Source organism: Eptatretus burgeri, chromosome 10 (assembly GCF_056783735.1).
Source record: "Eptatretus burgeri isolate ZD-2024b chromosome 10, Ebu_testis_v1, whole genome shotgun sequence".
NCBI classification, from domain to species: Eukaryota; Metazoa; Chordata; class Myxini; order Myxiniformes; family Myxinidae; genus Eptatretus; species Eptatretus burgeri.
This window is the reverse complement of record NC_140970.1, coordinates 18,083,800-18,104,812: the sequence shown is the minus strand read 5'-3', so window position 1 is coordinate 18,104,812 and position 21,013 is coordinate 18,083,800.

Below are 21,013 nucleotides of genomic sequence, written 5' to 3'. Positions count from 1 at the left end.
GTGCAAAAATGCACCAAAAGATGACCAAATAAATGGTTTATTCACGCTTTGTCACCTTTATTTGCTATTTCTTATTTGCTAGAATCTATATTTAGTGAAATAAAACCACTGGTATGCTTCTTAAATATAGTTGTATCCACATGTATCCTCCTTGTACAACACAAAATCGGCTATTTTGTAAAATGGCCGCCATTTTGGCTCTGGGAAGAATCTGGAATGTCCCTATATCCAAAAATCTTTGTAAGATACTGCCCGAGCAGTGTGCCAAATTTCATGCTTGTATCACTAAAGGCACATTTTTTTCACATATCTGCCGGACTATCATGGACTTAGGGTAATTGGTTCATGGTTTCAGCATTCACAGGCTCATCACTAGGCTTGGTATTCCAACACTGGTGGTGTGGTAAAGGAGATTGACCATGTCCTCATTGATGGTCGCTGGAGGATGATCCAGAACTGCAGGGTCTACCGGAGTGCTCAGTTCTTCAATACTGACCACAGGCTTGTTGTCGCAACTCTAAAGTTGTAGCTTAAATCCAGGAGAATGGTACCATCCCAGCCAAAGCTGGATGTTTGCAAGCTCAAGGATGAGAGGGTAGCAGCGAAGTTTGCAAACAGACTGAGTGGAGATTTGGGGGGTCTGGGTGTTTTGGGGGATCCTGAAGAGTTGTGGAGTGCCTTCAAGACCACCGTCCTTGATGTTACCGGTAGATGTCTTGGAACTCACAGTTGGGCGAAGAAGAATTTTGCCTCAAAGGACACTGGATACGATTGTTCAGAGTCGAAGGGCCAGGCTGAATGGCAGAGCTGAGCTGTTCAGGGAGCTGAGGCGTAAAATTGTACGTGCACTAAGGGTGGACAAGGAGGACAGTGTGTGAGGAATCTGTGAGGGGGTTGAGCATCACCTGTGGTCAAGTGATTCTCGTCCTGCTTTAAGAGGAATTTGCGCATTGCGTTCGTCCAAGCCCGTCCCTCGGTGTACTGCAGTTGGAGCTGAGGGTGGTATGCTCTTGACAGAGGAGTCTGAAGTGAAGGCCTGCTGGGCCAGTTACTTTGAGTGGCTGTACCATCAGTGACCTCATCACAGCTGGATGTGAGCCAGAGGTCAATAGATGTCTGGGTCTGCCCTGGCGAGTCATGGATTCATTGGATCGTGGGGTGTGGTGCTGCCAGTGCCTGTGCAGGAGGACGAAAGTCTGAGTCTTCAGGTCCTTGGTGCTTCCAGTCTTGCTCTCTGGATATGAGACTTGGACTCTGACCAGGAATCTGAGACGGAGACTTAATTCCTTTGGTACCAGGTCTCTTCGGAGAATCTTTGGCTATCGCTGGTCGGACTTTGTGTCCGAGCGGTTGATGAGAGAGACTCAAATGAGATATGTTACCTGCATAGTCTGTGAGCATCAACTGTGGCTGTGTGAACATGTCGCTCGTTTTCTTGACTCTGATCCTGCTCATCGGATTCTCTCAGCTGGAGGGCCTCGTGAGTGGAGGAGGCCAATGGGCCGACCACGTGCCTCGTGGTTGCAGCAGGTTGACCGGCATCTCAAGGAGATGGGGATGGGCCTGGCATCTGCCTGGGGGATGGCCAGACGGAGGCCCCTGGAGTACCAGTGGAAAGTGGACGCAGCGACACGCTGTTCTGGCACATGCTCCCATACCTGACCTGACCTTTGCTACGTTCCACATATTTCTAAAAGCTAGCTGTAAATTTATTTTTATCCATTTGTACAATATTGCCAAAATGTCCTCACAAGTATCAAAATTGGAAGACCCCTGGAAGTTTGTTTCATGTTCATAACACCATGCTTGAATTACTGCAACTTACCTGTTCGGGCCTTACTTTCCCCTTCTCTTAAGCCTTACAATTCCTTCAGAATGTGGCTGCCAAGCTCATAATTTTGATCATATCACTTCAATTCTCAAAACACTTCACTGGTTCCCAGTGCACCAATGTATAGTTTTTAACTCTGTATTCCTTTAAAGTCAAATGGAAGGAGGTTCCCACCTCCATCTCTGACCTAGTCACATAATCACATCTTGCATAACTTCAATCACTTCTCAAACGGCCTTAATGATTCCCACCTTCTTGTGAGTTCTGGCTGGAGAAAGTTTTTGGCCCAAGTATTCCACGAACTAAATATGTGTCGATACTGCTTGGACTGTAGTCCTTGTGCTGTTGAGTGATAATGTTTTATTAACAAGTTCAAACCCGTGCAGGAGAAACAGGAGTCCAACTCAAACCAGAATGTCACCAAGTGCCATATACTGAAAGACAGAAATTACAGGTACAAACTAGCACTCCATGTCGCATCCTTTCTCTTGCAGAAAAAGAAAGCAAAATCAAGCTGTTTTGAATTTAGAAAAAAAACACAATGTTGTTTCAATTGATGGTGTAATGGTTAGAGCATCTGCTCCCAATCTGGGAGGTTGGTGGTTCAAACCATGACTGAGTTACACCAAAGAGTTTAAAAATGGTACATCCTACTTCCTTTCTTAACACTTGGCATTAAAAAGAATAAGAGTACAGACAATCCCTATGGAAGGTGGTACCATTGTTTTTATTCTGCTGGTACCCAGAATACTCCATGTATTGCTCTGGCTGTATTTCTGTGTGCAGGTGATTCTCTTCCATGGAATTCTGCTGCAAAATGGTTGGTTTTGCTTCACTTGCTGCCCATTTTCCTAAAGGCAGGGCACAGCTCTCTTCAACGGAAAGCATGTCTGTTCCTGCAGTTCCAACACTCACAAGTATTTGGGGAGCCTCTGGATTCATCTTGACATGTACCTCCATCGTGCTTTCAGGTCTCCTTGAGTTTCCGTACAGCAATCACATTCTCCCCACTCAAATCTCCGATAACTTTGAGTTGTACCAATATGCTTTCAGCTGCGTGACAAATCTCGTCCGTCTTCTGTCAACAAGGTGAGGTTAGGCTATTGGAGCATCCTCTCACACACCTTGGTTTCTGCGATCCCAAACACAATCAGGTCTTGGAGTATCCCTTCTGGTGTCATTGAACGAAAATCACAGCTTTCAGTAGGTTTTCACAGTGTTGTATGATATTTTGCCTGGTGTTGGCTTAATGGTTAGGGTGGTGGGCTTGGGATCCTCGGATCCTGAGTTCAAATCCCACTTGGCTGTTGAATTAATACCAAGTAGGGCTGACTGCCTGTCATCCTTCCGAGGTCGGAAAAATGAGTGCCAGCTTGCTGGTATACTGTATCGGAGTAGCGACCGATCCAGGATTGTGTCCAATCGCCACGGAGACTGCTGAAGCAGCACCAACGCTCTACACAGAGTATGGTCCCATGTATGTATGTAGAATATTGGTCATACGATTCATCGGCCTCCTGTACATGAGTTCCCTTATAAATAACTTCAATGCAGGAGGAAGCCATTTGGCTCATAAAAGCTTGTGCTATGGTTGCTAACATCTACCTATCTATATATTACTAAAACTCTCATGTTGTATGTATGTATGTTCCCGAAATACAGCCAAAACGGTACACGATAGCACAAACATTTTAGTGTCACCTTACCATTCTCCTGCGGTCTGCAGTATCAAGTTTCATTCAAATCGGGCAACGACAAAAATTATAAAAAAATCAATTCCCGATTCAGTCAAGGACTCTTCGGGAGAATTTGATCAATGTAAACAACCTCAGCGATATGGTTCGCTGGAGCGATCTTTTTGGTTTTATTTTTTCTTGAAATTATTTATTTAAAAATCTCAAACATTTGGTACAGACAAAGAACGATTTATTTTTAAGCATAAAATAAACCGCCATTTGATCTAATACTTCCGTGTTCATTAATAAATAAAATTGTGTTTCGAAGATTACGCACAATAATTTCTTCGACTTTCTTTTCTCTGTTGTTTTTTTTCACATTGACGCGCAATATCAAGTTTCGTTCAAATCGGGCAATGAAAAACATTATTAAAAAATCAATTCCCAATTCAGTCAAGTACTCTTTGGGAGAATTTTATTAATGCAAACAACCTCAGCGGTACAGTTTGCTGGAGCTATCTTTTTTTTTCTTGAAATATTTTTTTTTCATTAACCACTGTCACAGCCGGAACCCAATGGGTTCACTGGTTGTCTAGTATTCTTTTAAAATTCTGAGCATCAAGGAATTTTTAAAGTCCTGGTATGACTGCAGAGGTTCCCTTACATGTCAACCTGCCCTGTATTTCCCATATTTTATGGGGGTGGGGGGGTTGTTTTTTTTGCCAGTTTAAAAAATACAGGCAAACGAAAATTAACATGGGCAAACAAAAATATGACTGGAAGAAAATAATCAGTCAAGTAAAAAGTTTTCCATTGTCAATTCTACTCAATCAGCCATTTTGTAGCAGACAAAGTGCACTTCCGCTCTTTCGTCTCACAAAGTCCAGTTGTAAGATGAATGGCTTGGCTACATGCACGAAGGGTTATAGATAAGAGACGCAAAACGTGGCAATCTCGCTGAATGACGATGCCCAGGTATTGTGGGCTCGTTCGAGCTTCCCTGGAGGGTGATGAGTACATCTTTTGTGTTCTGTGTAACGGAAGCATAAAGGTGTTGGTCTCAGGTCAATATGACTTGAAAATGCATTTTGAGACTGCAGGTCAAAAGGAATGTGTGAAGAAAAGTAAACATTTTTGGCCTTTGGGCATTCGTTTTCAAAGGAAATGACCTGAGCCATTTGAGGCAGATTTGACAAATGCAAAGGTTCAGTTCATGGCCGAACATAATTCGCCAGTGGACAGTTGCCGATCATTTTACCAAGCTCATGAAAGAAATGTTCCCGGACAGCCAAATTGCTGCAAAATTTGCATGTTGGAAGACAAAGGCTTCAAAAATAATAAAAGGTAGTCTAGTTAAGGCCGACACAGATCTAGTTGTTGAAAGATGCAAGACAGGTCCTTTCTCAGTGATTATTGATGAGAGCAATGACAAGAACCCAGAATAACTGCTGACGATTCTGGTTCAATTTTTTGAAGTGGAGAAAGGCACCAAAACGAGGATCCTTGACATACCAACACTCAATGGTAGAATAGTAGGGGAAATTATTCAAGTGATCGAATCAACCTTCAGGAACATACTTTTTGAATTCCCTTAATATTTGGTGTCAATAGGTACAAAACAATTTATTTTGGCATCGTACAATTGACTGATGATGGATTTCTCTGATTCGCATACACTACTCTGGAATCATAGATTATATATAGTGGCCACTAGGAATAATTATAGACTTTACCGTCTTATTATTAAGGCCTGGGGTTCCACACGAGGGGAAGCAGTCGAGTTCCTCCCAAACCCCCGGTCCTGATGCCACCTGCCTCGGATAACTCCATGGCCCAGGGGGTTGTTAAGCAACCAGTTAAGTGATACAGTGAGTGTGTGCTGGCTAACGTGCAAATCACGTGGGTCAGAACTTCCCTGCTAACACTATGTGTGGATTATGCTGGACCATTGGAGGAAAAGAACTGGAACTGGCTACATTTATAATGCAATCAAGTGTATTATTAAAAAAGTGAGGAAAGGTATCTGTACAAGTAAACAAGGGGTTTTAATACAAGAAGGAAAGTACAGCAGAGGAAAGCAAGGATGAGTGAGGTGTGGTTAAAGAAATACAATTATTCACAAACGCAAGTGACAGTGGTTACCCCAGTCCTGAAACTTCAACAATCTTAATTATGCTATGAAAACAGGTGCCACAGAATAATTCCCCGAGGAAATTAAAAAGTCCAGAGGGAGACCAAGTACGAGGCGTTGGCGACCTTTTTAACAGGCGATGTTGATGCAGCAATGCAAACCCAGTCGCTGAAGAGGGGGAAAAGGGAGAGGGAAACTGAGGGTGTCTATGGTGCCTGGTCAGAAGGAGGATGACGAGTGGTGCGGTGATATGCAGGTGAAGTGTGGAAAGGAGGGTCCAAAGACGTGGATCGTGGATCAAGGAGGGGGGGGGGGATTTGAAACGATTAAAGAACGTGTGAGAAGATAGTCCGAAAGTGAAGTGTTTAAATTGCACCCGGTGTGGCATCTGGCTTTCCTGTTTGTTCTGCAATCTGCTCTGTGGGCTCTGTTCCACTCGCTCCGCCAAGTTCTGTTGAGGGGTTGATATTACCTTAGAATGGTTGGAAATGTACAGATTACTGTGGTCCGTGTTCAGGTAGTTAGCTAATCTCGATGTAATAAGCAGGGAAATGTGAGCTTAAGAATTGTCTTGTTTGAATATGCATCATACAGAGGGTGGTGCGTTGTAATAATTTATTAGGCTTCAAGGTTAAGATATTGTCGCGGATTCGCGCCCGCCGGCGTGCAGACGGCCACGCAACTCGAATCGCGGCACGTCGCCCACCGGATGGACAATCCAGTCGTGACCCTCTCGGACTAACGCCGGGAACCAGTCACGGGTGGACCTTTCGGTCTCACCGCGATCGAGCCAATCGGCCCCCGCGTGGGATAGGGTTGCTCGCCAAATTCGACCTACCTAAGTACCCACACGGAGGGTAGACCGGGCGATCGCACCTCGCCGCAGGTCGACTTCGGACACGGGCCACTTAAGCGACCCGTTCCGTACTATCGGGATAACCGAGCGGTGTTATTCGTCGGCCTCGATGGTTCGATTAATTATCGGGCGTCTTTGCCCACGACCAACCCTTTACGTGAAGCAAGATGGGGATTCAATGAAAGAAATGACGAAGCGAAGCGGGAAAACAGTTCAACAATAAGCACATTTATTTCGAGATGAACGGAAAGCACACATATACAATTCCACCAAAAGCACATGGAAAAGAAGAAGACAAAAAGCAAATGCGACAATGCAGATCTAATACCGACTACGCGAGCACACGGCAACACTTATACAATTTTACTTCACAGACGGCGCCGACAACACATATTCCCAAAGCAAAAGAAAAGAGAACCACCCTCCAGGATGAGGGGGGTAGGCGGGCCTGGGGCCGAGACCGTGTCGGGCCTACCCGTCTGATGATGAGACGCGAAGTGGCAGTGGTGCCTCAACTCCGCGGGCCTCGCGGACGGTGTCTGGTAGGGGGTGGGAAGGGGGCCCCCTTTTGTCGCACTATCTCAGCGCGGGGGGAAACAGGAGGGGGTTGCTGATGCTCGGGGAAAGGAGGATTTCAGAAGATCTCGGGTCCCGCGACGAGCGTCTCCACCACGACCTCGGTCGCGCCGCCGGCCTTTCCCTCCGCAGTTCCCCGAATCTGACGCGAGCACCCCCTCGTCCGCCTTCGCCGCCGCCGCCTCTCCACAGCTTCGTCCTCTTCACTCCGACTCCGCGAACTCCCAACTGCGAACTGCCACTTCAACTCAACTCTTCCTCCGCTTCCAACTCAACTCTTCCTCCTGCGAACTGAACTTCCTCGACTGACGAACGCGGCCCCTTATATCCCCCGTGGCCTCGCTCCTTCATCTTTGACCCTCTGCCTCCGACCTTTCACCTCTCTTGCTGGCTCCCCATTGGCCCGAGGAAAAGTGGGCGTGAATGCTTTTTGATCCATGAATTTGCATATAGCGACCGCCCTCCAACGCCCTGGAGGCGGGGCCAAACCGCCCCTCGCTCACCGATTGGACGGAACAAAAGTGGGCGTGAGTCGTTTTTGATCCGTTTTTCTTCAGAAAGTCCGCGATGCTTTTGAACACGCTGCACGGTGCGCGCCCTACACGAGTCCAGCATCGGTGCCCACGAGTGGCGCGAGATGACGGTGATGCGATGGTGGCGAGTTGTGACGGTAAAGGTCGTGGCGGTTGTGGTGAAGCGGCGTTGTGGTTGGTGGTTGTTGTTGTGATGGCTGTTGAGACGTGGTTGGTGGTGGTAATAATGGCGGTTGGTCCAAAATAAAGATAGTAAAAGAAAAACGGCTATCCTGAAGAGTCGCAGCCCTCATGAATGACATTTATTCCCTCGAGACAACGGGTTTGGGCCTAACTACACATATACTTACCGAGATATCTCACCTAAGGGACCTGAATGGTGGTTTGCGAATTTGGTCAACCACAACAATATCGTACGTGCAGCTGAGGCCTCACTCGATTTTTCGTTTCCCTCCCCATCTGTGCTTGAGTCCGGTGCCAGGCGCCGTATGTTTCTTAGATTTTATTTTTGTGTGTATAATTATTTATTCATTGAATCCCTTTTCTTCCCCCTCTCACCTACCGCCATATCCTCCATTAAAAGAGTTAAGAGCCTCATGTGCTTCTTGCGTTCCTGCGTGCGCAAAGCCGCCATCAATCGGACGTGTCCAAGGGAGGACAGCCAGTTTTGGTCCATCTGTTCAGTGGTCTGTGTTAACAGACTGCTGAACACGACAGTACTCTCCTTTTGAACTTGTATCTCTTGAAGGGAATGTTCTTGCGTGGGTGGCAGTACTGTGAAAAGTTCACCACCAGACTTCGCACGCTTCTTCCCTGGTTACCATGAACAGTGTCTCCAACCTGCACTGGTTGCGCCTTCTTGTTGAGGTTCGTCATAATGGCATAGTTTTTCCAAGCTGTTCGAACCTCTTCCACTTTTGAAATGCATTAGAATTGTGGATGTTGAGAGCTGGAGGTAGTGGGAGAGAATATGCAGATGCCATCTCGTGATGTGAAGGTCACCGATGTCTGCAAAAATGAAAGTTGGCTTGACCAATGACTGCCACCACTGCCACAATATATCGATACTGCTTGGAGAAATCAGCTAGTCCACGTACTGCTGAGTATCAATGTTGTATTGTTACGGATCTGGCAGCTTTTGCACACAAACAGACAGCAGTCCCTAAGCTTAGTTATTTCGATAAGTATGTGTTTATAGTTCGAATCCATCCCCTATGTTGAATGAGAATTTCGTGTATGCGCTGTGAGTTATTTTATAGTCAGGTTTTATACATCTACAACAACAACAACAACGGCACCGTCCCTCACTCAACCCGGTCGCCATTGCCCACGTGTTTTTGGCTGAAGGCGTGGGCGGAGCCTCCGTCACCTCAGATCGAGGCTCCGCTCCGAGGAAGGGCATGGAAAGTTTCCTCCAGCCAATGAGCGAAGGGTGAGCATCGCATGCGCGCCCCAGCCAATGGGAGGTCAGCATGCCAAAAGCTACAATGGAGCCTCTTCGGGGGGCGGGCCTCCGAGACCCTCGACACACCCCTCGAGACACCTCGTCCAATCAGGAGGCTGACCACCTCAGGGCGGCCCCACCCAGCCAGATAGGATGTTCGCCCCTCGTCCAATCCAGAGACGAGTCCCTCAGAGCGGTTCCCTCGAAGGGAGGGGGAGGGGAAGAATAAGAGGAGGTGGCGAGCCGTCGTGAAGTCAAGAAGAGGGAGAAAGAGAGGAAGCCTCGTCTTGCCTGCTGGCGTTCTCATCTGGTCCGTTCCTGTGCTGGCTGGCGTCCGTTGCGTCATTCCTGGTCCCTGGTGCTTGGTGCTGCGTTGTTGGCGGCGGGTTCGAGTCCCGCCACCGGACAAGCTCGACCAGACCGCACGAGGCGGACAAGGTGCAAGAATAGGCAAAAATAAAGGCCGCGGCCACCATTTCTTTGTGTGTGTGTGTGTGTGTGTGTGTGTGTGTGTGTGTGTGTGTGTGTGTGTTTTTTAGTGCCAGTTTCTTAAGTAGAACTGTTAAGTGCTTTTCGCTCACTGTACATTGCCTGCATTTCTTTTATTCGGATAATTCTGCTCTTTGTGTGCTCCCCTCCCCTGTTATTGTTTATAAATAAACCCCTGTGTTAAATGTACTAGCTCGTTTTCTGTGCTTTCTTTCATTGACCCAGCATGGTGCGTATTGAGAAATAGTAAGGCCGCACAAAAACCAAATCCCACAAAAATAAAATCTAAGAAATATACGGTGCCGTAAGCTGTCAATGGGACCGGCGCGGCTCTGGTAACTCCGCTCGGTTACACCAGATCTGAGTCGGTACCTGCGACTCCGTTCGGACAGAGTCGGCCGAGGTTGTGATTTCCCCGGTAATTTGATGACGTGGGTACTTAAGTATATTGAAATTTGGCGATTGACCCTACCCCACACCGCCAGAGAATTGGCGATCACGGTCTTTAAGTGGCCCAACGGCTCCAGAGTTATCCGGGGTAACCTTTAAATTCCAGGTGTTCGGCGGGAGACGGCTCTACTGCTCCACCGAGTGGTCGTTTATCGCCACCGAACCCCGGCCCACAACAGTATCAGCAAGTTAAACCTTGTGCAGAAGAAACAGGAGCACGTCTTATGCCAGCTTGTTACTATCCAAGCACCATATCGCACCTGAAATTGTGTGGACAAACGTAATATGGGAATGACGTGTGCACACTTTTGATCCACGTCATGCTAGCTTCCCAAAATTGATGTTTGATTAGAGCAGATTTGGGCAGGAATTTGTTCAAGGTGCTGGCGATAACTTGCCCGCTCATCACATACAATGTTTGGATCTTTAATGTCCACCAACGAATGGCAGGAGACGGGATGCTCAAGCGGATGTCCATCTGAGCCTTGAGGGATGGCATGTTGCGAATGTGGAAGCCATGAGCACACAGACATTCAGGTTCCTATAGCTTAGTTATTTCGATAAGTACGTGTTTCGAGTTAGAATCCATCTCCGAGTCTAATGGGTGAATAAATGTAAATGCGCTGTGAAGTTATTTTAATTGTCCGGTTTTCTTTTATTTAACAACACCAACGATAACAACACCAACGACAACAACACCAACGATAACAACGCCATCTTCACTTCCATCCTGATACCATGACGCTCGCGGCATTCTTCGCGCGCTTGCCAGCAGGCGTGTGCGTGGGCGGAGTCTAGCGTAGGTATGGCGTCCCTCCTTAGGCCTCGGTCACATTTGCTCTACGGCGAGGATACGGCGGCCGGACGCTCTCTGAATTGACAGAAACGTGCGGCGGCCGTAGAGAAACTGAGGTGGCCTCAGGGAGGCCCTACGCCGTTTGGCTATATTTTACAGGCCGTAGGGGCGCCATGGAATTATAGCGTGGAGTTATAACTTTTTTCATTTCTACGTTGGCCGTAGCAATTCGACAAGCGAAGCTATGACGTAGATGTGTTCCACGTCGACCGTACGTAGGGCGTACGGTGGGCTTGCGTTATTCGTGCAGCTGCCGTAAGCTCTTCTCAATGAAAAATGAATTTTCCCAACCCCCAAAAAATTACGGCTGCCGCACTAGTTCTACGGTCACCGTACGGTGGCCTTGCGGTCTGTGTGACTACCTGCGGGCAACGCAGGGTCGACGCACGGTTCCCCTACGCCCGCCGTGCACCTACGTACGGCCTCCGTGGCAGTCTGCGTCGACCATGCGTCGACCGTGCGCTACCGCTAGAGATCGGAGTATAGGTGTTTGCCTATACACAGTGATGCTCCCAGAATCCCAATTTACTTCGTTCCAGGAGGCTGTTCGGATTGCAAAAAGTTCGGATTCCAAAAATATTTTCCCAATAAGAAATAATGGAGTGAATTAATCCGTTCGTGGACCCAAAGAAAACCCACTTTCAAGACACTTTAAACTGAAATTCCCCATGTTTAAGGTAAAATAAGATGAGTAAATGACCTTCGGTGGCGGTGCATTGTATGTAAACTGGTACAATCACCACATCCAAAGGTCCACACAGGCTCGTGCTCTGTCCCGTGTTCCGATCGCTCGCGCACTCTGCGAGAGCGCTGCCCCCAGGGCAGGTCATCAGACATGATGCCCGCAGAACCACAATCACTTTCATCAAACGCATCGGGCTGACGTAATCATGGATATTTCAAATTACAACTGGTTTTGCTGTGAAATTCAATCCTTGCCCGACAGTCCGTCACACCACGCGATCGGATTGCTTTTTATCTTGCCAAAACGAAGTTTTTGCAAGATATGTTAGTCAGCTTGTATGTTTTTTTTTTATTTTTTTATTTTTTATTTTTTTTTATTAACTTTAAAAAAATTCTGCAGAGCACAGTTGTCATTGGAAATTTTTGTAACTTCGCATATCAGAGGCCTATAGAGGTCCCTTTCAGCACATAAAATTTTGAAGGTCAAGGTCAAAGGTCAAGGTCACTTTGTCGTAAATCAGGGGAGTCGACGAAACCCTGATTTTTTGAGTAATTTTGATCGGATCATCTTCAAACTTCATGGGAATATAGTTCATGGTCTGGCGCTCAGCTGATTAATTTTTGGTGGCGATTGGCCTTTACCTTCATGGTTAGCGCCTTCAAATTTGACCTTGGGGTCAAACATATTTGACCCCAAGGTCAAATTTTCAAGTTTTAGGAACCATATCGTGTAGTACCTCAAATTGAACACCTCGATGAGTGCTTTCGAGATATGTCAAGTTTGAGACATTATGACGTCATTTGGTGACGTTATGAGGCAAACGCATATTTTTCATGGTTACTCAGTAGAACGATTCTCATCGTTATCTCTCGTCGGCAGATATTCCTCAAGGAGTCGCTCCTGGTTTTGTTATTAATTAAAACATAAGATGATTAAAAAAACAAACATCACAAATGAAGGTGAAAACACGAGGTAAGGCCGAAGTCACATTTGGCTCGGCGGCCGGAGGGTTTGCAAAATGTACGGGCACTAGCAATTATAAAGCGGCCGCAGTATTTCCACGGTCACACAATGTAGCAGTCACATGTTTTTATTTTTCGGGGAGCTGCAGGGCGTATTTATAAATTGTGGAGACCGAAAACGTGGGGGTGCCGTACGGTCTTTGATTTGATGTCGCATGGTGACCTTAGGGCGTCCCTGTGGCGGCCATATAATTTTCAAGACAGACGCAAGGTGCCCGCAAGGCGACCGCAGGGGGACCCTAAGCCGAACGTGCGGCCAGACGGACGGTAACGAATGGGTTGTTTTTTGTTTTTTTACCAGTTCTTTTTATTACGGCTTGTCAAATTTCTATGGTGAACGTAGAAATGAAAAAAGTTATAACTCCGCGTTATAATTCCACGGCGACCTTACGGCCTGTAAAATATAGCCATACGGCGTAGGGCCAACCTGAGGCCACCTCAGTTTCTCTGCGGCTGCCGCACGTTTCTGTCAATTCAGAGGGCGTACGGCCACCGTATCCTCGCCGTAGAGCAAATGTGACTGAGGCCTAAAGTATCGATCGACACACGAGAGATGCCTTCACGAGTACTTCCACCGACGAACTGAATGAACAAAGCGCGAAGATGCGGCTCGAACAGGTGGGGGAGACACGTGAACAAACAATTGAACAATTTGTTCAAACAATGGGGCATTTGGATTCTGGGGCCACCATGGTATATTATAGTTATTGTATATTCAGTTATATATACTGTGACGTCCACGGGACTTGAACAGTCCCGCCAACGTAGAATGAGCCGAAATGATGGAGGCGGTTTATTTATTTACAACCCAAACATGGCGGTTCTAATCGCTCTACCGCAAACGGGACGAGGAAGGTGGCACGAGTCACTTTTCACTGAGTTGATGATGTTTATTTGTTTTTATTATTACCAGAAATAAGACTCGGCAAGAAGAGGGATCCGGGGCGATTCGACGGGATGGTGTGGGATCGGGCGTGGGGAAAAACACAGACAATTCCAATGAATATACAGATCTCAAACCCGCTAAGGCGCCAAGCACACACACACACACACACACACACACACACACACACACACACACACACACACACACACACACACACACACACACACACACACACACACACACACACACACACCGTAGCTATTTCTGGTGGTCAGGCTGGACCGTGGTGTGGACGCAACTGTCCCTGGATCGGCGTCGGACGAGCTGGCCTTGCTCTCGTCAGGGGGGCAGGAGAAACCGTGGTGCTGTCGACCTCCTGGTCTTGGCCCAAGTCCGCTCACAGCCGCCAGGGAACCAGTTCTGACGCCAAGTTGCGAGCAGGAGAGGGAGGCAGGTCCGCCCGTCGTTCGACCCCGTACTCCGAGTCAGCAGAAGCCCAGAGCCAACCAAGGTGAGGCACGAGGCTCAGCAAGGCTCCAAGACATGATCAAGAACACGATCGAATCAGCACAACAACAAGGATGCTCCCCTCGCAACAGCCTCCACACCAAAAAAACACGATCTTTTTGGTTGTAATCTTCTTCCTCTTCCTTTTCGACCCCGAACAGAACCTTTTTATCCTCCTGTCCTCGTCACTTCCAATCGAGCCGTTTATTGGCCCACCGCCGTCGCCTTCTGCCAATCGTGATCACGGGGCGGAGCCATCCGCTGCACTGTCCGGTGACGTCACGGCCAGCCTCCAGGGACTGCTAAAAGGGGTTTACGCAGACACACTTACCCCATCCCGTGTTCCTATCTAATTACGTGACAATTATCATTTCCCCCTTGAAGAAATGAACATTTCCTAGACAACTTATCACCACTGAATTGCTACTTATTACATCGAGATCCTGGTAAACTCGAACAGCATGGCATACCTAATTAAACATCCTAATTACCCTTTGAATGCATACCCCCCCCCTCAAACGTAACAATACTGTTATATTTTTATTTCAGTAAAAAAAAGAACTGGTATATATACCCACTCGTTACCGTCCGTCTGGCCGCACGTTTGCCTTAGGGCCCCCCCTGCGGTCGCCTTGCGTCTGCCTTGAAAATTCTATGGCCGCCGCAGCGACGCCCTAAGATCACCGTGCGACATCAAATCAAAGACCGTACGGCACCCCCACGTTTTCGGTCTCCACGATTTCTAAATACGCAGTGCGGCTCCCCGAAAAATAAAAACATATGCGACTGCAACATTGTGTGACCGTGGAAATACTGCGGCCGCCGTATAATTGCTAGTGGCCACAGATTTTGGAGACTCCACGGCCGCCGTGGCAAATGTGACCTCGGCCTTAGCCAATCGGCAAGGAGCGGGCGTCTCACCCTCCCCATTTCCGACTCACCCGATAGCCATTAAGCACGCGGCCAGAGGTGAGGAGGAGCCACAAACGCCTCCGCTCGGGACTCCGCCCAGGAGGGTGGGAGTTGCCCTCCCTACCGTGCGTCTGTCCAATGGAGGGTGGCCAGGGAATCGCGCGATGGTTCCGGCCAATCAAGAGGCGAGTGGTTAGGAGAAGAGGCCCCTCCCTCCGAGAGGAAAAAAGATTGGTGATCTTTGGACAGAAAGAGAGATTGTTCTGATCCTGTTGCCGGCGTCTGCGCTCATCTGATCCTGACGCTCGCTGGTCAGCTCGAGTGCGGGTCGCATCTGGACGCTCGCTGGTCATCTCGGGAACGGGTCGCAGTTCGACGATGCTGGGCTGGTCTCGTCCTGTCGCCGGCGTCTGCTCTCATCCGGTCGCCCGCGTCTGTGGTCATCGGATCCCGACGCTCGCTGGTCAGCTCGAGTGCAGGTCGCATCTGGACGCTCGCTGGTCATCTCGGGAACGGGTCGCAGTTCGAGGACGCTGGGCTGGTCTCGTCCTGGTTCGCTCGTCTCATCGAAGACCGCACGAGGCGGGAAGGTCCATGTCGTCCTGGGTCTTTGTGTGTGCGTGTGCGTGTCCTGTGGGCCCCATCTTTAAGTAGGAATGGTTAAGTGCTTTTTGCCCTTACATTGACTGCATTGCTTTTACAGTCGGTTTAATTCTGCTCTGTGTTTCGCCTTTCCCTATTGTGAATAACTACCCCGATTGTTCAATGTTTCAGCTCGTTCGTGCCTATTCCTCCATTGACTTAGCGTGCTGCGTGTTGGGAATGAGCAAGGCCGTTGTGCCGTTGTAACAGGGTATCTGGGACCGACGGAACTCGGCGATCAAACCGCTCGGATCGCACACGGAACGAGCCCTCTAAGCAGCTCGTTAAATACGGGTGCCGTCGAGGTTGAATTTCCCCGGTAGGTTGGACTACGTGGGTATTTAGGTAAATTGAAATTGGCAATCGACCCTACCCCATGTGGACTGTCTATTGGCGAGTTCGGTCCAAAAAGGGACCCGTACTTTGCCGAAGAAGTACGATCTAAATTCCGGCCGATCAGTCGAGCCGACTCTGCAGCTCCATCTAGCGGTCGTGCTCGTGGCCGACGTCTGGCATCCGCAACGGGCACACTTGGTGATGACAGGACTCCTCTGCCAGCTTGTGAACATACCGATGCAACAGTTTCGAACAAAATCGCATCCAGACTCGACAACTCAAAGGTAGTGCACTACCTGAGATGCATCATCCCGACGGACCTGACCACATCTTGCAATCCAACAACAGGAATCTCCTGGTAGTTTGTCGCACTCGGATGGCAAGTTTTTTATGCTTCAGACATGCTCCTCAGTTATGCAAATCTATTTTCTCAATGAGGCTGTGCATCTCTCTCTTAAAATCACATCTTTTCACTTCTTTTATATCCCCCCCCCTCCCCCCCCGGAGGGAGGGAGCGGGATATTGTAATCATCCGGTTTGTTTGTCTGTTTGTTTGTCTGTCTGTTAGCAACTTTACGGCAAAATGGCTTTAGCAAACACTATCAAATTTAATCCACAGGTGGGCAATGAACCTTGGACGACCCCATTAACTTTTGGGTCCAATTGGATCAAAGGTCAAGGTCACGAAAAGATCAAAATCGTTTTTCGCTCATAACTTCGTCAAAAATGATCTGATTTACTTCAAACTAAGCTTATAGTGAACCTTATTCTATTTGTCACTTATAATCCTTACAATCCTATCGTGAAAAATGCATATTTGTGAAGATCGGTCGGGTCCGAAGTTTTGGGGGTCATGGCCATCGGTCAAAATTACAAATTTTCCATTAAAACTAAAACATGGTTATGAAAATACAAATTTACGGGAAAACGGCTGTCTCAAACACTGTCAAATTGTATCCACAGGTGGGTAAGGAACCTCGGACGACCACATTAACTTTTGGGTCCAATAAGGTCAAAGGTCAAGGTCAGGTCATGAAACGGTCAAAATCGTTTTTCACTCATAGGTCAGGTCAGGCATGGGAGCATGTGCCAGAACAGCGCGTCGCTGCGTCCAATTTCCGCCGGTACTCCAGGGGCCTCCGTCTGGCCATCCCCCAAGCAGATGCCAGGTCCATCCCAATCTCCTTGAGATGATGGTCAACCTACTGCAACCACGAGGCATGTGGTCGGCCCACTGGGCTCCTCCACTCATGAGACTCCCTCACTGAGAGAATCTGGTGAGCAGGATCAGCGTCAGGAAAATGAGCCACATGTCCATACAGCCGCAACTGACGCTCACGGACTATGCAGGAAACAAATCTCATCCGAGTCTCTCTCAGAAACCGCTCGTTAGACACACAATCCGACCAGCGATTGCCAAGGATTCTCCGAAGAGACCTGGTACCAAAGGAATTAAGTCTCCGTCTCAGATCCTTGGTCAGAGTCCAAGTCTCGCATCCATAGAGCAAGACTGGAAGTACCAAGGACCTGAAGACTTGGACTTTCGTCCTCCCGCACAGGTAGCGGCAGCACCACACCCCATGATCAGTGAATCCATGACTCCCCAGGCCCGACCCAGACGTCGATTGGCCTCTGACTCATAGCCAGCAGAGACATGAATATCACTACCAAGGTAAGTGAATCTCTCCACGACCTCAACATCCTCACCACAAACAGACACAGGAAGGACAGCAGCATCCAAGATGTCACCGAAAGCCTGGATCTTAGTTTTGACCCAAGAAACCCATAATCCCAGTGGCTCCGACTCCTCATTCACCACCTCGAGGGCCCCCAAAAGGATATCTAAAGTCTCGGCAAAGATGACTGCATCATCTGCAAAATCAAGGTCCGAGATCTTGACATTCCCAAACGATGCACCGCAGCTTGATCTCTCTGACATCCTCCCTAAAATCCAGTCCATACAAGTGCTGAAAAGTGTGGGGGCCAGTACACACCCCTGACGAACTCCAGTAACAACAGGAAATAAGTCAGAGATGGTACCACCACACTTCACAGCACTCTCAGTACCAGAGTAGAGTTCAGACATCAGATCGATCAGTTTTGGTGGCACCCCACGAAGATCAAGAATCCTCCAGAGGACATCCCGATTCACTGAATCGAACGCTTTACAGAGATCAACATAGGTTGCAAGCAGCCCCTGCCGAAACTCTCGTCTGCGTTCGGTGAGGACACGAAGAGCAAGGATACGGTCAATCGTTGACCTCTTTGGTGTAAAGCCTGACTGCTCTGGACGCTGGTGCTCAAGCAGATGGTGGCGAACCCTATCAAGAATTATCCGAGCAAAGACCTTGCCCGGCACTGAGAAGAGCGTCACCCCTCGGTAGTTGTTGCAGTCTTGGCGATCACCCTTCCCTTTCCAGAGAGGAACAACAAGGCCCCTCTTCCAATCAGTTGGGATGATGCCTGTGTTCCAGGCAGAGCACATAACTGCATGCAACGACATGAGTGCAGCATTTCCACCAGCCTTGAGAAGTTCAGCATGGATGCCACAGATCCCTGGAGCTTTGCCCCGTTTCAACCAGTTCACCGCAGCCCGTGTTTCCACAAGCGAAGGTGGACCACAGTTGATTCGAGGGTCAGCAACAGGGATTGTAACACCCTTAACGTCCAACTCGACAGCTGGGGGATCAGCCTGGTACAACCGCTCAAAGTAACCGGCCCAGCAGGCCTTCACTTCAGACTCCTCTGTCAAGAGCCTACCACTCTCTGCTCTAACTGCAGTGCTCCGTGGGATGGGCTTGGATGAACGCAATGCGCGAATTCCCCTGTAAGCGGGACGAGAATTACCTGTCCACAGGTGATGCTATTCCCCCTCACAGATTCCTCGCACATAGGCCTCCTTGTCCACCCTCAGTGCACGTCCAGTTTTACGCCTCAGCTCCCTGAACAGCTCAGCTCTGCCATTCAACTTGGCCCTGCGACTCTGGTCAATGGTATCCTGTGTCCCTTGAGAGACAAAATTCTTCTTTGCCCTGCGGTGAGTTCCAAGACATCCACGGGCAACATCAAGGACGGTGGTCTTGAAGGCACTGCACAACTCTTCAGGACCCCCCAAAGCACCCAGACCCCCCAAGTGTCCACTCAGCCTGTTCGCAAACTCCTCAGCTACTCTCTCATCCCTGAGCTTGCCAACATCCAGCCAAGGCTGGGATGGTACCATTCTCCAGGATTTAAGGTGCAGCGTTAGAGTTGCTACAACAAGCCTGTGGTCAGTATTGAGGAACTGAGCACTCCGGTAGACCCTGCAGTTCTGGATCATCCTCCAATGACCGTCAATGAGGACATGGTCAATCTCCTTTGCCGCACCACCAGTGTTGGAATACCAAGTCCAGCGATGAGCTTGTGGGTGCTGAAACCATGAACCAGCCACCCCAAGTCCATGACTCCTTGCAAAGTCAAGGAACTTAGTGCTATTCTGGTTCATAGTTCCTGACCCATGGGGACCAACACACACCTCATAACCATCCCTATCAGTTCCAGTCAATGCATTGAAATCCCCCAAGACTAGAAGTGTATCTCGTCTGGGGCACTGATCAACCACAGACTCGAGTGTGGCGTAGAATGCGTCCTTCACGGTGAGATCACTCGCCTCAGTCGGAGCATAAACAGAGACCAGGGAAATGACACCGAAGGAGTGACGAATCCTTAATCTCGTAATACGCTCGTTGACCGGTGTTACCTCAATTATCATTGGGGTCAGCTAATTGGACACAGCTACAGCAACTCCTTGGGTATGGTAACCATCAGAGCGACCAGACCAATAGTAGGTGTAACCACCCACCATTATCTCGCCGCAATCCGGTCTCCGAACCTCAGAGAGAGCTGCCATCCCGATGTCCAAACGCTTGAGCTCAGATGATAACAGAGACAGGTGATCATCCTCTCTTAGGGATAGGACATTCCAGGCACCCACCCGAAGGGACTGCCTCAGGTTAACCCAAGGAGACCGCCGTCTGGTGGACGACACCTCAGCACCACTCTGACACACTCTCCCGCAATCTGACCCAGGGATGCTACCACGTGGTTTCCCTCCTATCATCAAAGATTGGGGGTCCCGAAGGCTTTGCCCCAATCCCGTCATCCGGTGAGCTGCCCTGCGAAGGGAAGCTGCACAGGAGGTACTCCCACGGAGTGGGTTTTCAGATTTTTTTGCGTTTTTGTGTTTTGCGGAATGAAGGGTTTTACGGTGGCTGGAGTGCAAATCCTGCCACCAACCTCCTCATAAAAAGTAACCCAACTGCAGGAGGACGTCTGCAGACACAGTTGGGCACTAGATATGGATGGCCGTTGGCTCACAAGGAGCTCCTCCACCCTTTGACAGGTTTTGTTTTTAATCCTGCTGGGTATCCATATCCAAACATCCCCCTCACCAGAAAACCTGGTGGGGGAGATGGTTTAGTCATCGACAACCCCACCATGGAACAGGTTAGTACAGGTTTACATGGTACCTGTGCAGGTCACAGATCTAACGTGACCTGACACAATTTTCACTCATAACTTCGTCAAAAATGGTTTAATTGACTTCAAACTCAGACTAAAATATTCCTTATTCTATTCCTTATAATCACCATTCAGGTTAAGGATGTATCAAATTTAAATCTGATCCCCAAAATAACTTTATGCCTTGAATGGGCGGGATTTGTTGTGCCTGGCACCACTTTTTTTTCACCTTTCTCACCTCCTCCTTTCACTGCAAATTGCATGTATTGAGATTTTGATTCCAAACGAAGTGTGACCTCAGAGATTGATGGATTGTTTGATGGCCTACAAGTACAGTCGGCCAATGTCTTCATGCCACAATGACGTTGAGTGAAACGCAAACCGGTAGCGATTTATCGATGTATTTTATTCATACGCAGCCCCTGTGGCTGCTCGGTTTGCATCATTTTCTGGGGGTTGTGTCTGTGCCGCTGATGCAGTGCCCTCATTACCAGAGAGTTGATACTCATTTCGCCAACCTCGGAAGGATGGTAGGCCAGTCAGCCCACCTGGTGTTAATTCAACGACTTGACACGGGCTTGACCTCAAAACACTAAGATCTGAAGCTCGCCCCCTTGACTGTTAAGCCAACACCAGGTTTGTGGTAGAGATGAAAGCGATGTTTACACCGAATGCGAAATA